The sequence below is a fragment of the Orcinus orca genome, chromosome 11, assembly GCF_937001465.1.
Source record: "Orcinus orca chromosome 11, mOrcOrc1.1, whole genome shotgun sequence".
NCBI lineage: Eukaryota > Metazoa > Chordata > Mammalia > Artiodactyla > Delphinidae > Orcinus > Orcinus orca.
The window spans coordinates 91,508,540-91,526,455 of NC_064569.1; the positions used below are offsets into that span (position 1 = coordinate 91,508,540).

General features: G+C 54.1%; 1 protein-coding gene across 1 annotated transcript in view; it reads right to left on the reverse strand.

Annotated features, from left to right (window-relative positions):
• MYH9 (myosin heavy chain 9) overlaps positions 1–17,556 on the reverse strand; it is a 92,500-nt gene extending 74,944 nt beyond the window's left edge. The window contains exon 1 of the mRNA XM_004279430.4: positions 17,366–17,556. The gene's annotated coding sequence lies outside the window, so the exon portion shown is untranslated. The remainder of the gene's footprint in view (positions 1–17,365) is intronic.
• Between the last annotated feature and the right edge of the window lie 360 nt (positions 17,557–17,916).

The window sequence follows — 17,916 nt, forward strand, 5'->3', positions numbered from 1 at the left end:
GGTATGTGAGGCTCAGACTAGGCCAGCGACTTGCCCAAGATAACAGTGAAGTTCACAAGCAAAAGTTAAGTCCAAAGCCAAAGCAAGGCTGGGGCGGGGCGGGGGGGCGGTGTCAAACCTCCAGCCTGTAAGGTGGCAGCTGTAGCAGCCCAGTCACCTGACATGGGCTGGACTGCTGGTCCCCCGCCGCTCCCATCATTTGATCCCGACACCCTCAGTAAAGCCATGGCAGGTATCCTACGGCCCCTGCCCCATTCCCTGCTCCCCACCGTCCCCCTTAAAAAAGAGGGAGACCGATGCTCAGGGAGGTGAAGTGACCTGTCTGGACCTGGGGTTTAGGAAACATCTTTTGAGGACCTGGAGCCCAGGTGGAAAATCACAAGGACAGAAAGAAAGAAGAGCCCAGTTTCTTCTGTATGCAGAGTAACAACAGATCAAATCCACTACTATCAAAACATCACCACTCAAAGCTCCAGGCAGAGCCCCACACTGAAGAGATGCCCAGAAGTGCTATATAAAAGGCTTCATACAGATGAGATGGGAGAGGAAAAGCCCACTGCCCCAGGAAGGGTACTCTCCTCGCATTTATATCCTGGGGACAATGTCACCTAACCCTATAATGAACAGACCCTGCTGCCTGATAATAGCCTGTGTGTGTGTGTGTCTGTGTCTGTGTCTGTGTATAAACAGATATGCCTCTGCACATCTGTTTATACACAGACACACACACACATACACACACACTCTATAAACAGGAAACCCAAAGTCCCCATTTCTCTTGATCAGTGGTTTTTAACACTTCCAGCCATCAAAGACCCCTTTGAGAATTGGTTGGAGGCTGTGAACCCTTTGTATATCAACTTAGGGGGTCACAGAGACCCTCAAGTACAGTCCACGGACTTTTACGAGCCCCCTGGTTACCAGCTCAAAGGCAAAGGGGCACTGGAGTGGCCTCCTTCTCCACCAAGGCAACGTGAACTGACTTCAGAGGGTTTTCTTCCTTCATCATCTCCAGAGGGGCTGCGGTCGGGATGGCCCAATAGTGAGAGTTTGCCTGGGAAGCAGAGGACGCGGGATGGTGACAGCAGGAGGCCATGTCCCCTGGGCTGCTCTGATCACTCTGGACGGCAGAAACAAAACATCCAAAACTGGACGGCAAACCGTCTCCCTTTCGTTTCCATCCCTTGGGCCTGTTCACCACTGAGCCAGCAGGGAGCCAGCCCTGGGCACACAGGCTGGAGGGCGGGCAGAGACAAGCCCTCCAGAGAAGCCAGGCTGCACAAGCGGCATCCCAGAGCCTTCGCCCTCCCGGGAGAAAGTGACCCAAAGACGAGCCACACACGGGGTGAAGATAAAACCCACTTATTTCACACTTGACACAAAAATTGAATGACAGCTCCTAGAGCATAGTGTGCTAGCACCCGTGTCTGAAAGGTCGGCCAGCCCAGCTGTCCTTGAGCAGGGAGCCTGGTCGCAGGGATGACCTCACCACATCTGTCACCAGAAACCTGGCCGCCGCTTATTTAACCACCCGCTGAGAATCATTCCTTTGCCACAGGCTGGTCCCAGAGGGGCCAAGGCTGAAGCTGTGTGAGAGAAACCGTGGTGGACCCTGCCTTAGGGAGTGGCCAGATGCGGCCATACCAGCCTGCCCTGGGCGGAGCCTCCCCTCCCCCACACGCAGACGTGCGCACACACACCCCACAGAGGCTGTGGGATCAGCGCAGGATGGGACACATCCGGCCAACCTGGATGTGGGCACTGGAGTCTCCATTCACTGGCTGAGGGATTCTGGGAACATAATTTTTTTTTTTAATTTATTTTTGGCTATGTTGGGTCTTCGTTGCTGCACGCGGGCTTTCTCTAGTTGCGGCGAGCAGAGGCTACTCTTCGTTGTGGTGCGCGGGCTTCTCATGCGGTGGCTTCTCTTTTTGCAGGGCACAGGCTCTAAGTGCGTGGGCTTCAGTAGTTGTGGTTCGCAGGCTCTAGAGCGCAGGCTCTGTGGTTGTGGCGCACGGGCTTAGTTGCTCCGCGGCATGTGGGATCTTCCTGGACCAGGGCTCGAACCCATGTCCCCTGCTTTGGCAGGTGGATTCTTAACCACTGCACCACCAGGAAGGTCCTGGGAACATAATTTAAGCATTCTGCACCTCCCTTTCTTCATCTCAGGAATCACAAAGCCCATAGTACAGGACCATGCTGACACTTAGTTCTGGGTGCTTCTCACATGAGACCTCACTACTGCACGCGACAACGCAGAGGTAGGTTCTGTTAGCGTCCTGCTTTGCAGATGAGGAAACCAAAGCCCAGGGTGCAAGCAGTAGCTGCTGTTGCCTGTACCGCGGGGTCTGCGCCTACCCAGCAGGCTCTGAACATGCAGAGAGGCAGCAGAGGCACAGAGCAGTAGGCAAGGCTGGTAAGAAGACCTGGTGACCGGCCGTCAGCAATGGGTCAGGAAGGGGACGGCCCACAACCTTCCCTGCCACCCAGCACCCAAGCGGCCGACGCAAGCCCCCTCGCATCAGGCAAGTTTCACCTGCAAACTCCTTTAACCCGATTTCTCTAAGATGTGCTTGTCAGAAGGGGGAGGAGGTTTCCCTCCCCGCCCCTCCCAGCGGTCCCCTGCGGATCCCACTGAGGAGGCAGGAATTTAACAGGCCTGTGGTTCACACTCCCGACCACAACCAGTTTGGAATGTCCAGGTCCAGGAGCACAAAGGCGGCAGGCGAAAGTCCCCCAAGGGCCCAGAATCCTGCCCCAGCCCCCGATCTTTGCTCAGGTCCTCAGCGGAGCATCACATTCTTCAGATTCTTGTCTGAAAGCCAGAAGGGGACGGGGGCTTGGCTACTTCAACCTAGGGATAACTAAAGCCTGAGACTTGTCTTAAAGGGGAAGAGAGCCATCCTTTTTCAGCCGCTGTCACACTGGTCTGCCCTAGGTGTGTAGACTGTGAAGATCTGCACACGGGGGTTTGCAACCCGGAAGAGCCCTCAGCCCAGTGTCCCCAGCGTGTCCGCACTTTGAGGACAACCGGGCTCCAGGGCACGTGGCTGGTAAGAGGCTGGGAGGGACGTTGCCACGCTGCGTCTTCAGTCTCGGCCTTGGAGGCCACTGTCTGTTCCTTCCTCACTGATGTGAGGTTTCAAGTGCCAGCCAGCAAGTGGGCAGAACCAACTCCAGGGAGGTCTGGAGGGAGGTGAGAAGCCACAGTGCGGACGGGGCCTTGGGAATTCCACCGGGCTCGGCGGCCAGTGATGTATCCCGTGATGAGGCATTTTTCATGAGCGCTCGGGGCAACACAGCCACTTCCTCCACACCCTGGCAGGCGCAGGAGATGGTTGGGGGGCAGCGGGCCCAGCTCTGGGCAGAAGGCAGGCTGGTGGGCTAGGAGGCGGCCAGGAGGCAGCTAGGAGGCAGGAGCAGTGCTGGAAGGCTGAGGGGGAACAGCTAAGATTCCCTGTAGGAGCCATGCTGAGCCCATCTCACACACCTGGCCGCCCACCCGCACCTGCCGCCCACGGATGTGTGTCTCCAGTGGAGCAGGGAAGGCTGTATTTCCCACCTGGCACCATAAGCCAGGGAGGCACTGGGCCGACAACCACTGCATTAAGGTTGTGTACGAAAGCGTGAAAGTCTACAAGCCCCCAGCTTCACAGACACTATCCACTTAAAGGGTTAAGTGGGATGAGAGGGCAAGAGAGGCAACGGAAGCAGATATGGAAAATCACTGCCCTGAAAATTAGAGGAGCGGGGAGAGGACCTGAGATCTCTCCCGTACTACCTGGGGTGAGGCACTTAGGTTCTTTGAGCCTCGATTTTCCCAGCTCTAAAATGGGAACATCAATACCGCCACCCTCGTGGGATTGGGAGACTTCAACTGCAGTAACCTGAGTGTGACTTCAAACTTCACAGTGATAGAAAAGGTACATGAAGATCGGTTTGTTAAAAATGGATAAAATAGATATATTTATAATAGACAGCCTGGCACTGTGCTGGAGAAACTGTATGTAAATAAAACAAATAAACAATAAAGCTAAACTTTATTGAGCACCAAAACGCTCATGGTAGTTATTTTCCCCATTCCACAGACAAGGAAACATATGCACAGGAACGATGCATGACTCCCCCAAGGTCCAGGAGCTGGCACTGGGGAGAATCCGAATTAGGACAGAGGGTCTGACTCCAAGTCCCCTGCCTATGTACACAAGTACCAGACAGAACCATGGCACAGTGGTTAAACCTCAGACCCCAAAGAAATAAAGCCATCTACCCAAGGTCACACAGAGCTAAGTGACAGTGCTCATGCTGAACCAGGTCTGTTTGGTTCACGCTCCAGTATGAATATATTCACCCCTCTCTGAAGCATGTATTAAGTGCTTACAGTGGGCCACATACAGTGCAAGCGTTCCAGTGGCAAGTCCTCTAATAGGGCAGGGACACCAGCAAGTAGGGTCGAGAAGGGCTAAGACAGAAACCAGTGGGGGGCGTGGGTGCTGACAGAGCAAGGGAAGCTCTCCCTGGCAGGCAGCCACCCAACACTTCGGCCAGCAACTGGGATTTTCTAGTCCTGCAGAGTTTTCCGCAAGCGTTTCCTCTTGCTCACGTAAAAGCAGTGTTTATGGCTCCTCAGAGGGGAGAAGTCATCTCCAAGAACACTTGCTCCACAAGAATGGGCGGAGGATGCCATCACCCCTGTAAGGAAGGCAGAGCGACCTAAGAACTGTCCATCCCTGGTCCATTCTGGGGGCCTGGTTACTGCGGCAGTTTGATGTCGAGGAGTGGAACTCAGGAGCAGAGAGGATGAAAGAAGACAGAAGGCAAAGGCGCTCTGTGAACCAAGGGCAGGCGGGGGGCAGAAGAGGGTATGGGGACACATTTACTGGGGGTCCCCCATGAACCAGACAGTGCACGGAGTGACTTCCACACTTTAGCTGCCCAAAGGACACCACAAGATGGGTTTTATTAACCAGATTTTACAGGTGAGCAAACTGGGGCTCGAAGCAGTTAAAGGAACAACTGGTGAAGTAGGGAAAAGTCCTAGAGGGACCGTTAGAGTGTCCCTGGGTTAGAGAGGCCTCCTCTGACACTGACACATACCCACTCCCCTCTCCCCTCTTATGGTGTGCACTCTGTCCCCCAGATTCACATATTGCAGCCTTCACCCCCAGTACCTCAGAATGTGATTGTATTTGGAGAGAGGGTCTTTAAAGAGGTCTTTAGATGAAAATGAGACCATGAGGCTGGGCCCTAATCCAATCTGACTGGTGTCCTAGTAAAAGGAGGGGGTTTGGACACAGGGACACAGCAGGGATGTGTGCAAAGAGGGAAGACTGAGTGAAGAGGCTGCAAGAGGGAGGCCATCTGCAAGCCAAGGAGAGAGACCTCAGCAGAAACCAACCCTGCAGACACTGTGATCTTGGACTTCCAGCCTCCAGAACTGTGAGAAATAAATTTCTGTTGTTTAAGCAGCCCGGTCTTTGGTGCTCTGTACATGCCTTCACCTGACCATCATTCTCTACAGCATGTCCACCACCCTGACCTGCCACGGCGAGCCTGCTTGGCTGTCTGCTGTCTGCTCCTCCCCACTGGAATGTCAACCGCAGACTTTGGTTACTTTTATCCAGTCATGTATCCCCAGCACTGAAACAGACTCACAGACAGCCAGCATTTGATACATATTTAATGAATAAATAAACTGAGTAAAAATGGGATTTAAACCCAGCTGCCACTTCTAGAGTCACCCACTCCCTTCCCCACGCCCCGCTGCCTCCTTCCGCTTTATCTAATTCTCTATTCCTGCCCCACCTCTCCTCCTCCAATATAAAAGCTGGTAAATAATTTTAAAGCGTATAAATTCAAAGATAATCTCTAGTCTATAATCACCGCCAAACAGTAGTGTAAATAAGGTGACAGGAGATTTAAAAAAGATACACACTGGGGCTTCCCTGGTGGCGCAGTGGTTGAGAGTCCGCCTGCTGATGGAGGGGACATGGGTTCGTGCCCCGGTCCGGGAAGATCCCACATGCCGCAGAGCAGCTGGGCCCGTGAGCCATGGCCGCTGAACACGCGCGTCCAGAGCCTGTGCTCCGCAACGGGAGAGGCCACAACAGTGAGAGGCCCGCATACGGCAAAAAAAAAAAAAAAAAAAAAAAAGATACACCCTGGACCTCACCTTGACCACCAGGGAACATTATGATCTAAGTGCTGAAATCCCCAGCTAATGGTTTATTCTCATTACTAATTTAAAGTCAATATTGTAAAAAATAAGGTTAGGTGAGGTTTAGGGTTTGTTTTTGGTTTTCTGAGTGTGTATTTGATGGAGGGGGGAGCACACTGAGGACGACAGAGCTCTCCTACTCAAACCTCAACCCTGCGGACCTGGTACTGATCCAAACCGCCGCTGCAGCCTGGAGAGGGGACCCGATGAGGTCGGCAAAACCTGAAACAGACAGCACCACGGAGGTGTCCCAGTGACCACGTCCCGCCCTGGCCCTCTCATCCCCCCTCACTCCCTCGGGGTGTGGGTATGGGGATGGGGCTGGCTTCTCTCCTGCGCTCTAGGAAGACTGCAGCATTCAGGCCAGGCTCCCTTGAGCCAGAAGCTGGGGCTGGGGGACAGGGGCAGTGGGCAGCTGGAAAGAGGGAAGAAGCCTTGGCAAGGAAGCCATTAATCTGGAATGAAAGAAAACACCAGAACAGAGACACTGTAGCCCAGTTTCTAGGCCCTTGACCACCCGCCTTCTCCCCTCATACCCAGCCCCGCCCCCCAAAACTCCTTTACTGTTGTAAAGGTCTGTCTGCTTAAAAGCAGCCACTAAGATTCTGCAACTTCCTCTTTACAACAAAACTACACTGTTGCAACTTGTTGCCACAGTTGGTTCCTTCCCCAGAGGCAGGAGCCACAGCACAGCCCAAGTGGCCTGCCTGGCTTTGGACGGTTCTCAGATGTCCCCACCCTTGGCCGCCTCCCACCGTGGTCACCAAGGGGCCTCCCTCAGAGGGCCAGAACCCCCCCCCTCCCCACTGACATGGTCCCTCGGAGCCGCTGTCCCTCACTACCGCCCACCGCCACCCCACCCCAGGCGTTTTCTGGTCCAGACCTGCATGAACCAACCACTCGGGGAGGGAGGGCATAAAGATCTTCCTCCAATGAGCCCAGAAAGATCTCCCAGGTCCACGTTCCTGCGCTTTCTCACCACTGATGACAAAGTGGTTTTACCTGTTTTCCATCAACTCTACCAGGGCATCTAAGCTGCCACTTTCTCCAGGGCTCACCACCATCACAACCAACGACACCCAAGTGAAGTGATTCTTCCCTGGGTATAGACTGTGAGCCCCCTGAGGGCAGGATCTGGGATGTCTCATTCATCTACATCCTAACCACCCAACAGTTTCTGTATTTGCTGCATGAATGAATTTCCAAAAGACTCAATAAAACCCATGGAACTTTCTGGCAAAGTCAATAATGGTTCTTTCCCACCGTGGACCATAACATAGCCATTAAAATAATAACTGTGGAGACTGCTGCAACATAGGAAACTTTATATTACAGCACTGAGTAGTCATAACACACGACAGTATCTAATTTAATATTTAATTTTAGCATTTAATTTTGTAAAATATGCAAGTATATGGACAGGAAACCCAGAAAAATGCAAACAGTGGATGGAGTGAGGGGCAAATTTGCTTCTTGCCAGGTTTGTTATTATATCGTTTGTGCTATAAACAAACCTCCCCTCCTCGCTTTTCTTTTACTTTAAAAAGGGAAACTAGGGGCTTCCCTGGTGGCGCAGTGGTTAAGAATCCACCTGCCAATGCAGGGGACACGAGTTCAAGCCCTGGTCCGGGAAGATCCCACATGTTGCAGAGCAACTAAGCCCGTGCACCACGACTACTGAGCCTGCGCTCTGGAGCCCGCGGGCCACAACTACTGGAGCCCGCGTGCCACAACTACTGAAGCCCATGCTCCTAGAGCCCATGCTCCACAAGAGAAGCCACAGCAATGAGAAGACTGCACATTGCAACGAAGAGTAGCCCCGCTCGCCGCAACTAGAGAAAGCCCGCACACAACAACGAAGACCCAACGCAGCCAAAAATAAATAAAATAAAATAAAAAATTAATTAATTAAAAAAAGAAAAAGGGAACCTATTCCAGGAACAATTGTCTCTCTCAACACTCCATGAAAAATGTCATCCCAAATCCTTCAGCTGGGAACAGTGTCCTTGCTGATCACATAACCAGAGGGCACAGGCAGAATTCCCAGCAGCCACCCAGAGGTTAAGGGCCTGGGAGTGGAATCCCGGACCGCCACATTTCCCAGGAAATGGCACAGGGAAGCAGACCTTAATGGGCCATTTGGGCTGTTTAAGGGGCTTTGAGATGGGGCCGGGGCCTGGAGCCACTAAGGAGAAGAAATCTCTTACTAGCCCAGGGTGACTCAGAGGGCCTTAGCCACCTGCATCACCCTTACAAAGCTCCACCGAAGTCTGAGTGAATGAACAAGGTCCCAGCCCTGTTCCCTGGACGTGCTGTGCCACATCCCTACCTTGCAATCAGCTCAGATGCTACCTCCTCCAGGAAGCCTTCTCAGATCCCCCTGGGCCCCCAGCACTCTGGTGGGACACCAACAGCTCCTGGAAACAAGGGCCCCTGATTCCTTCCCCTCCTTATTCCCAGCACCCAGGCAAGCACCCAGCATACACTGTAAAGCTCTGAGGAGTGGTTACTGAATGATGATAGACAGATGGACAAATGAAGCAGGAAGGAATGCAAGTCTGCAAGTGGGCTGATGTCAAGAAGAGCCCACTATGGAGATGGTGGCGGGCCCTCTGGCTGGCTGGCTCCCAGTGAGGACCAGCCAGGGCCCCGCCAACAGCAGGCAGGCACGGCAGCTGGGATTTACGCTGCCCTCCTTTAGGACAAAACACACACACATTTGAAAAATGGTCGGTTGAAGTTAAAGGTGAAGTCAGTAGCCAAGGCAACACTATCGAACTGGCAACCTCGCTCCAAACAGCTAACTGCACTAGGGGTGAGGTGCCCCATCCTGCCCCGGCCCAAAGCCCTACTCTTTTCATTAATTCTCGGCCACTGGCGAGGAAGGAGGACTCAGGGACCAGTCCGACCCCTCACTGCCACGTGAGAACAGGCAAGCCCAGGAGGGAAGGGCATCTGTAGGGACACACAGGGGTCAGGGCGCCTGAGTCTGAATCCCTGCTCAGTCTCATCTGTAAAATGGGGATCAACTTCCTACCTCCTGGGAATGAATTGAATGAGAGAATTCATGTAAAAGCACTAGCACAGCACCTGGCACCTAGCAAGTGCTCAATAAAATTTATCTCTTATTGTTATTACTATTACGGGCAGGGCTGGGACTTCAACCTAGATATCCTGATTACCAGGCCAGCGTCCCTCCACCAGAGCCTCTTCCTTCCTTCCTTGCCCACCTTCCTCATCTTCCCTCCTCCTCCCAGATGATCCTAGCCTCCAGGAAGCTGGCTCGAGATGCCCAGAAATCCCTGCTCACTCAGGGTGGCACGGGCTGCCTCACGTCCCAAGTCTCCGTCCCAGTGTCCCAACTCCCTAATAAAGGGTAAGGCTCCTGAGGCCAGGGACGGGCTCTCTGCCCTCGTCCCCACTGAAGCCCCAGCAGGCCCAGCACAGGGCAGGCCACACAGCAGGAGCCCAAGGCATCTCTGATGACTGACTTGGCCAAGAAATTTGGGATCAATACCCAACAGTTGGCTCTTCAATATTCAAAAACAGACAAAAACTTTAAAATAGCTCCCTGCCACCAACTTTCTTATCCCAGAGACTTCCAGACAAGTACCGAGCATCCGCCTTTTAGGAAATGGAGAGATCACTAAACGGCAATCTAGAGCTTTGGCTGCCTGGCCCCCCGCGTCCCCAGGCTTACGGGCACAGGTACCAGTGAGACCTGAACTCCACTCGTGCAACAAGGACGAGAGGTCAAGTCCATGCCCGGCGCTGGCGAGAAACTGGGGATGGAGAGATGAAGAAAGACCCCACCTCTGACCTCTCAGTTCAGTGGGGTCTAAAACCTTCTCCCCCATTCCAGCCCAGTTAGATTAAGTCACCCAAATGGTTCCAAATGCCTCGTCTTTATGTTTATCAGACAGGAAGCTGCCTTCTCCAGCCCTGTGACTTAATGCAAAACACAGGAAATGTGGCGGCTTTTGAACATAGACAACTCAAAAAAAAGGTGCCCTGGCAGCTTTATAATCGCTTTTTTAAAATGCTTAAACCGACTCAGATCAGTCACCAGTTGAACTGTACGGTCTGGGGAGAAGAATGCAAAGGCTGCAGGCCTGGAAAACCTCAGCCTCCAAGCCCAGGGAAACTTTCGCAGGTTCCTCAGTCATCTCACCGCACCATGTTATCGAGGGACGGGCTTGTTGCGCAAATTCAGAATCTTTAAAACCTGAACATACATCTCCAAACACCGGAGGACAGAGGATGTTGGCGACGACCTGCAAAAGGGAGGAAGAGGAGGAGGAAAAGAACTGGCCCACTTGGCGTATGTTTATATGTAAATTACAACAAGCCTACAAAAGCGACATCTCCATGTGGTAGATGAGGAAACTGAGGCTCCAGCCTAGCAGTGGGAGGAAAGGCAAGGGTCTGGTCCTAGCTCCACCAGATCCCAAAGCCCTGGTTTGGTTCCCTCTGCGTGGGTTTTGTATCAAAGATACAACACAGCGATCACCCAAGACGTTAAGTGACGTCTAAAATTACTAGAAACCAGGACTGGCTGAAGGACCGTGGAAAGCTGGTGTGGCTCTCTGAGTGGCCCACCCGCTCGCTGCCTGGCGCTGCCCCATGTGAAATATTGATTTTTGAGCTGCAGGAACTTCCAGCCCAAGTGGAACTGTCCAACTGGAAGAAGTTCAGAGGAACCCGAAACACTTCCCACCCCATTTCTTAACCCTCGGGCCCCTCCCCCCGCACCCCCCAAAAGAAAAAGATTAAGGGTGTGGAAAAACAGACTCTTGAGGGAAGATTAAAGGAGCTAAGTACGTGTTGCTGGGCTAAACAGTGCATAAAGTTGAGGAAAGGCATGATAACAGCTCAAAACCACTTTTAAGCGAGGCCACGTGATTTTGAGAGAAAGGCACTGGGGTTACGGGAAACCAGGGGCCAGGGCGGTCTACCAACTCACAGAATGAGCTTGGGCGACTCACTCCTCTAACTGCGGGGGGAGGCGGCAAAATTACACTATCCCTAAGACCCCTTCCAGCTCAGACATTCTATAATCCTAAGCAAATTCAGTAGGGAGGACTGTCCTGTCGCCGTTGATTTTCCTTTTAAGCGGGGCATCATTCAGGATTAGAGTTAAATGAAAGGAAAAGAAAACCTGAGATGGAAGTTCCTAAAATAACGTCCATGGAGGTGAGAGAGGGACCTCCCCTGGAGGACCCCTGGTCCTCTGGGCAACACGGTAAGGACCATAAGGACCAAGGACCTCTGAGAGGCCCCAAGGAAGTGACCTGCAGGCGGGGGGAAGGTCGGTTGCACCTTCGACTTCCCTGCAGGCCACAGCCCAACCTGCCCAGGCAGGAAGCCATACCCTTCAGTGGCAACTTCCAGAAGGCCCTGCAAGGTTCCCTCCAGCCACAGCGGGAGGCTTCCGCACCCAGGCTAGAGACGAAGACAGCTGCTGAAGACACCACGGTGAGAACCTGAGAGTCAGGCTGCAAAGAAACTCCCTACACGGCCTCGCCCTCAGCCAAAGGTCGGCCAGGAGCCTTCTCTGGGCCCACCTGCCCAGGCCCGGGTGTGCTGTGTCCCATCCTGGGTGCTGAATCACCTCAGGCTGGAGAAACCAGTCGGCAGAATGGGGGCCTGAGAAAGTCCAACTGCAGCCTGCCTGCCTCAGTTACTTTTTAAAGAGACCCGCATCAGACGCAAGGGGGCAGCTCCCCAAATATCTGGTGCCCCTCAAAGCCTGAGGGGCAGGTGCGGGCAGAGGGGGCAGATACAGGCTGGCATCCAGACTTCAAACCGCCCGCCCACGGGCTGGCAGGCCCATTTTAGACGCAGGCTCATTCTGGGTGCTCCTGTGTGACTCACGCCACTTTCCAGGAGGCCTACAGGCTGCCTGGGAGGGACACAGCCCTGCCCGAGACCCTGAAGGGGTCTTCCACCGGCTGAAAGCACCAACTCGGTGGTGAGCAGAGCCTACGTCTTCTCGGGGGCCCACATCATGCAAGACTAAGGCAGTCCTCCTTGAGAGGGGGATCGGGGCCCTCCAATTCAAAACACCCCTCTGATCACATCTTCTCAAGAATTTGGGCTTTTCCAATGTTATTAATACATAAAAACCACAGGCCAGATGTGTGAGGGACAACCGGAGACGGGGTGGGTTGCAATGACCCCAAGTTTCCAAATAAGGAGGACCCAAGAGAATAAAGGTCTGGTCTTCTGGTCAGGGTGGTCTCCTCAGGCAAGGACAAGAGGACCGTTTGGAGCCAGGGGGATTGCGGGAAAGCTGGCAAAGGGGCATCCTGAAATACTTTCCAGACACATCTTGCAGGCTTCCTTTTCTCATACTGCAGAGAAAAAGCAATCATCTACCATTTTCCAGAACACGAGGGAGTGGATCAGAGTAGACATTTGTCTAAAGGGGTTACTCTGGTGATAATATGACATCATGGAGAAAAAAACAGGCCCGAAAATGGTCCAACCACAGAGCAATTCAGCCCTTTTTAAGACCCTTCCTCCTTCCCCGCATACAATAGGCACTCAGTGTGCAATCTGGAATCCTGAGCAAAATGCATTTTAAAGCGGAGACCTCTGAGACTGGCCAGCCAACCACTTATTTGTATAAATAATAAAACTAAGAAAATTTTGAGTTTTTGACTATTTAAGGGCAACGCATGTGAAAAGGCATTTAGTGAAAAAAGTAACGCTCACCCCGGACTCCGGCTTCCTGGGCCCTATCTAGAGACAACCACTATTACCCGGGTTTCTGTAGCTTTCCGTGCATAGAGCCCAGGCGACATACCCTGTTTCACCCAAAAGGGAGCAACGCGTATCCTACTTTGCTTCTAGTTTTATCCACTTACAATGTATCTTGAAGAGCATGGCCTATCGGTACCTATAGGTCAGCCTCATTTTTTCAAGGGCTGCAAGGATTCCCGCTGTACAGCTGTGCCATGATTTATTTGACCCTCTTAATGGACAGTTAACTTGTTTCCTGTCTTTTTCTATGACGATGCTGCAAAGAATGTCCTCGGACATTTCCTTTTGCACGTTTGAATTTATCTGCCGGGTGAGTTCCTAGAAATCAGTCAGAAAGACAATGCTTTGACAGATATTGCCAAACTACCTCCTCAAAAGAGAGTTGTTACAACTTAGACTCCCACCAACAGGGCATGAGAGTGCCTAAGAAACTGGGGCATCTTGGAGAAATTAAAATTAATCTTGGAGAAATTAAAGTGCATGTTTCAGGTATAATTGGTGGACACATAAACTGGTATGACGCCTTTACGGAGCGATACGGCACCTCCTACCAAAATCAAATGTTCCCCCAACCAGAGCCAGAGCCAGAAGCCAGGCCTCCAGACACTAAGTCCAGTGCTCTTTCCACGTCACCCCTTGGCTCTCTCCTAGATCACGGAAACCGTGTTTGAGAACTAAAATCGCAGTGAGTTTGTGTACCTTCTGCCTGGGCCAGGGCCCTGCAACAAGGCTAGTGAGCACAAGCTCATCACCAAGAGCATCCAAAAGCATCAGCAGATGGGACCCGGAAGCACCTGTGTTTTCACCACTCGGGCTTTGTGGTCAATGAGCACTGCACACACACAAGCGCACCATTTTTAGAAGTACAAACAGCACTGCGCTAAAAGCCGGGAAATCCATCTACCCCGCCTCCCGTTTCCTCACCTGACACCCCAGGAGTTAAGTTAAAAACATACATAGTCACTATATATCAGGCCCTTTATATCCTTTATTTCTTTTAGTTCTTACATCTAACCCTGCAGGAGAAGCACCATGATTCCCATATTACAGATGAGGACACTGAGGCTCAGGGAGGTGACATGACTTGCCTACAGTCATAAAGTGGCAGCGTCGGGAGCTGAACTCTGCCTAGTGCCAAAGCTCACGACCCCACTCTTCCCAGCTCTCAAGAACGGGATTCCATAAGTCACAGGCTCACTGCTTCCCAGGGGGCAGCCGGGGTTCCACGCCATTGTCACCAGAGGGCTTAAGCCCAGGGGCTCAGCACACCAAGGGTTAAAGCCGAGAGGCAGTGACTCTCTGAGGCTGCACAAAGGGAAAATGCACTTCCTGCCCCTGCGGGCAGAGATGCTGTATTATGCTCAGCAAATTAGGACGTTTGTTTAATTAAGAAGACACACAGATTTTGTTATTCTAAATATTTTTGGAACATGATGCTTGGGAGGAAGCTGTCAAGGCACGGATTTTTTTTTTTTTCTTTTTTCCCTTTGCCTTGGGTTTCTCTTTCTCCCCCTCCAAGAGAAGGGTAGGGCCAGGCTCACAGGAAAACAACAGCCAAGCCCTCCTCTCCTTTTGAAATAAAGATGTCAAGCTGGTAAAGGCTGTCTTAAGTACTTTATGGAAGGATTAGCTGGAAGAGGAAGTGAAGAAAGCACAGCTAGCCTGGCTTCTAGCAATACCCTCCACCAGGCAACACAACAATGCAGCATTTTTGAGTGCGCTTTTCTCCCTTTAAAAAGCCCTCAACAGATCCTTGTTTTGTTTTTTTCTGGAGCAAAAAACGGGCAAGAGGCAGGCTGTGATTAACATGCGTCCTTCATCCTGTAAGAGGGAAGTTGTCCCATCTCCAACCCCTTAGGTTAAAAAGTTTAAAAATAAAAAATAGGGCTTCCCTGGTGGCGCAGTGGTTGGGGGTCCGCCTGCCGATGCAGGGGAAACGGGTTCGTGCCCCGGTCCGGGAAGATCCCACATACCGCGGAGCGGCTGGGCCCGTGAGCCATGGTCGCTGAGCCTGCGCGTCCGGAGCCTGTGCTCCGCTGCGGGAGAGGCCACAACGGTGAGAGGCCCGCGTACCACAAAAAAATAAATAAATAAAAATAAAAAAATAATAAAAAATAAAAACCAGAAAGCCCTGCCCCTCTCTTTCCTCTACCCTCATATGCCCTTCAGACTAGGAGCCCCACAGAATGCACCTCTTGGGCTGCCCTTCCCCAAACAGAGCCTGCCAATCCCAGCACCTGGATCTGCCCACGGGCACTGCCGGGACTTGCTGAATGTGAAGAGTAGAGCTTTTCAGTGTCACCCTGCAGCCATCTGGGGGCACAGCGGCTCTCAAATTACATGGAGCAATCTCTTGATGTTTTTAATTACCCCTCAATTATCCACTAAATGAGTCCTCACTTTCCCGACACTGAATGCTTGCCTGGTTTGCCAAACCTGCAACGTCCTCCTTCCTGGGGGCGGCTTCTCTCCTCATCCCAGACAGTAGTGGCCCCCTCTCAGAATTCCTCGAGTCCTTTGTCTGCGGCCTGCTTGGGACACTCATCACAGGCTGCTTTTGTATTTCAGTCACTGGGCCACTATTTCCCCCTGAGGACTGTCAACTGCCCCTGGGCAGAGGCCTCTGGGTTCCCCCATGGATAGGCTGGCTCCCTTCTCCCAATCCCCATGACTCACAGCACCCTTCTAGGGTCTCTGTCATCTCTGCCTCACATTAGAGTCATCTGCAGATTTGTTTCAGCTCTCCCCTAGATGCCCCAGGGCAGGGGCCAGGTCTTGCTCAACCTCACCCCCCTACCACCTGGCAGAGTCCCTGGCACAGAGAAGCCAGTTAAATATTTGCTCAGTTACACATCTGTGTACCCTCCCCCCACCCCTAGCAGCCTTGTACGTAGATTGACTAATATTAATCAAGTGACTGTCTAAATAGGCCTTAAGGCAGCCTCCCTCCCTACCAAAAAGGGAATAAAGCACCCGGTGAGGTTACAGGCTCAGATAGTCAGAAATGGCCACAGTGTTGCAGGAAGGCGCTAAGGCTCTTCCCCTTCGACAGTTACTCGTTACTTTGCGATCCTGTTAAACCCAGGAAAGGGTGCACTGAACCGAGAAGCGACTGGGCCTCTCAAGTGCCCAGCGGAGAGAACCGCTGGTCCCCAGGACCTGGGACTTCCCGGGAACCTTCTCCCCACACCGGTTGGGTGGGGCCGCAGACAGCAGCCCCGACGCTCGCCCTGCCCCCGCCTCAAGACAGCCGACAACCTGGTCCAGGAGGGTACTTGGCCTGTTTGAGACACCGGGGTTCTCGGGAGGCATGCGATGGGGGGGATGCAGTCCCGCCCTCGGCGTGGCCCGAGGATAGCATGGGGTGAGGACCCTGCACAGGGACAAATGGGGCGGGGTGGGGGTGGGAGGTTAGTAGAAAACCCCGGATCTGGCCCAAACGGGAACGATGCAATAGCCCAGGCCGGATCCTAGAGGAGCAGGGCCCAGCTCTCCCCGCCCCCGCCCTGCTGGGGCGGCCCGCAGGTGCGCTGGAATCAGGTGCGCGCCGGGCCCGCGGACATTGGTGCGGGCCTTCCTCTCCCGGGGAGCAGAAGTCAAAAGTCAACGGATGAGGATCTGTGGGGGAGGAGGGGAGTCTTTCCTGCCTCGAGCCGCGGTCTCCGCCGGGTACCCCTTCCCATGCACCCACCCGCACCTCTCCCGGTTCCCCTCCTCCGCCCAGCCGATCGCAGCCGGCCGAATGAGGAAGTCTGGAGCGGAGGGGTGAAACAGCAGAGCGCAATGTCTGCAGCAGGATTGTCCGATTCTGACTCAGGAGGACGCCCTGACAGTTGCCAAACGGTCCCCGCCTACCCGTTACCTCCGTTTCGAAAACGCCCGGCAACTTCCAAAGGAACCCCCGCCCCGAGCCTCCCACCTTACCCTCACCCGTGCGGCTGGGTCCAAGGGACAGAGGCTCCCCAGAAGGGGTTAAAAAGTTTGCCCAACTTGGGCACTGGGCGAGGCGAGGGCGGGGCGCCTGCCCCGACAGCAGGGGGAGGTCGAGGCTCCCGGGTGCCCGGCTGGCGGAGTGCGCCAGCGGGAGGGGGCGGGTGGAACGGAGGGTTTCCGGGGAGCGCTCGGCCCCGAAGCCTTCCTCTGCTCCACGAGGCCTCGCTTCCAACGGCGCCTTCCCGGAGCGTCCGCGCAGAGGTCCCGGAGACCCTCCCGGAGCGAAGGATGCGGTGCCCCGGACCGGACCCGCAGCTTTCGCGCCCGCCCGCGCCGGTCGCCGGCTGCGCGGAGGCCAAGAACCACACATCGGCCCGCTTGCCCCAGACGCCGCGCGTCCCGTAGCCGCCCGCCTGCTTGGGGCGGGACCCGCCGGTGGGGCTCGCTCACCTGAACCTGGATCTGCCCCGGGGAACAAGCGCTGCTTCTCCCGAGAGGTCTTTCTCGAGCGCTCGGGCGACTACGGGATGGGACGAGCGCCTGAGGCGGGAGCTGCAGCAGGTCAGCCTCGCTCAGCCTTCGGTACCCTGCTCAGGAACCGCGGTGATATGCGCGCCTCACCGCACCCTGCTCTGCTCCTCGCCTCCTTCCCGCCCCGCCCTCTCCGCGCGGGCCCATTCCGAGCGGGGCGCCGGCTGCGGGGCGGAGCCTGGCGGGACGAATCCGCCTCCCGAGTTGTCTCACCCACTCCAGCCCGCTTCTGGTCATGATGGACAGACATATTGACCTGTGGGAAGGCAGCGGGCGGAGCCTATGGGGCCAGAGGGGTGGGAATTCATTCTCCCCATTCGCCCCCACCTCCACCCTCTCCACCTTCCCCCGCGCTTCCTAGGCGGGAGCCCCGCCCCCTAGGGCGGGCCCAACAAACAACCAGGTTCCAGGAGGAGGATTGACACAGAGAGAGTCCAATCAGGAGGATCAGACTCTCAGCGGCCTCCCGG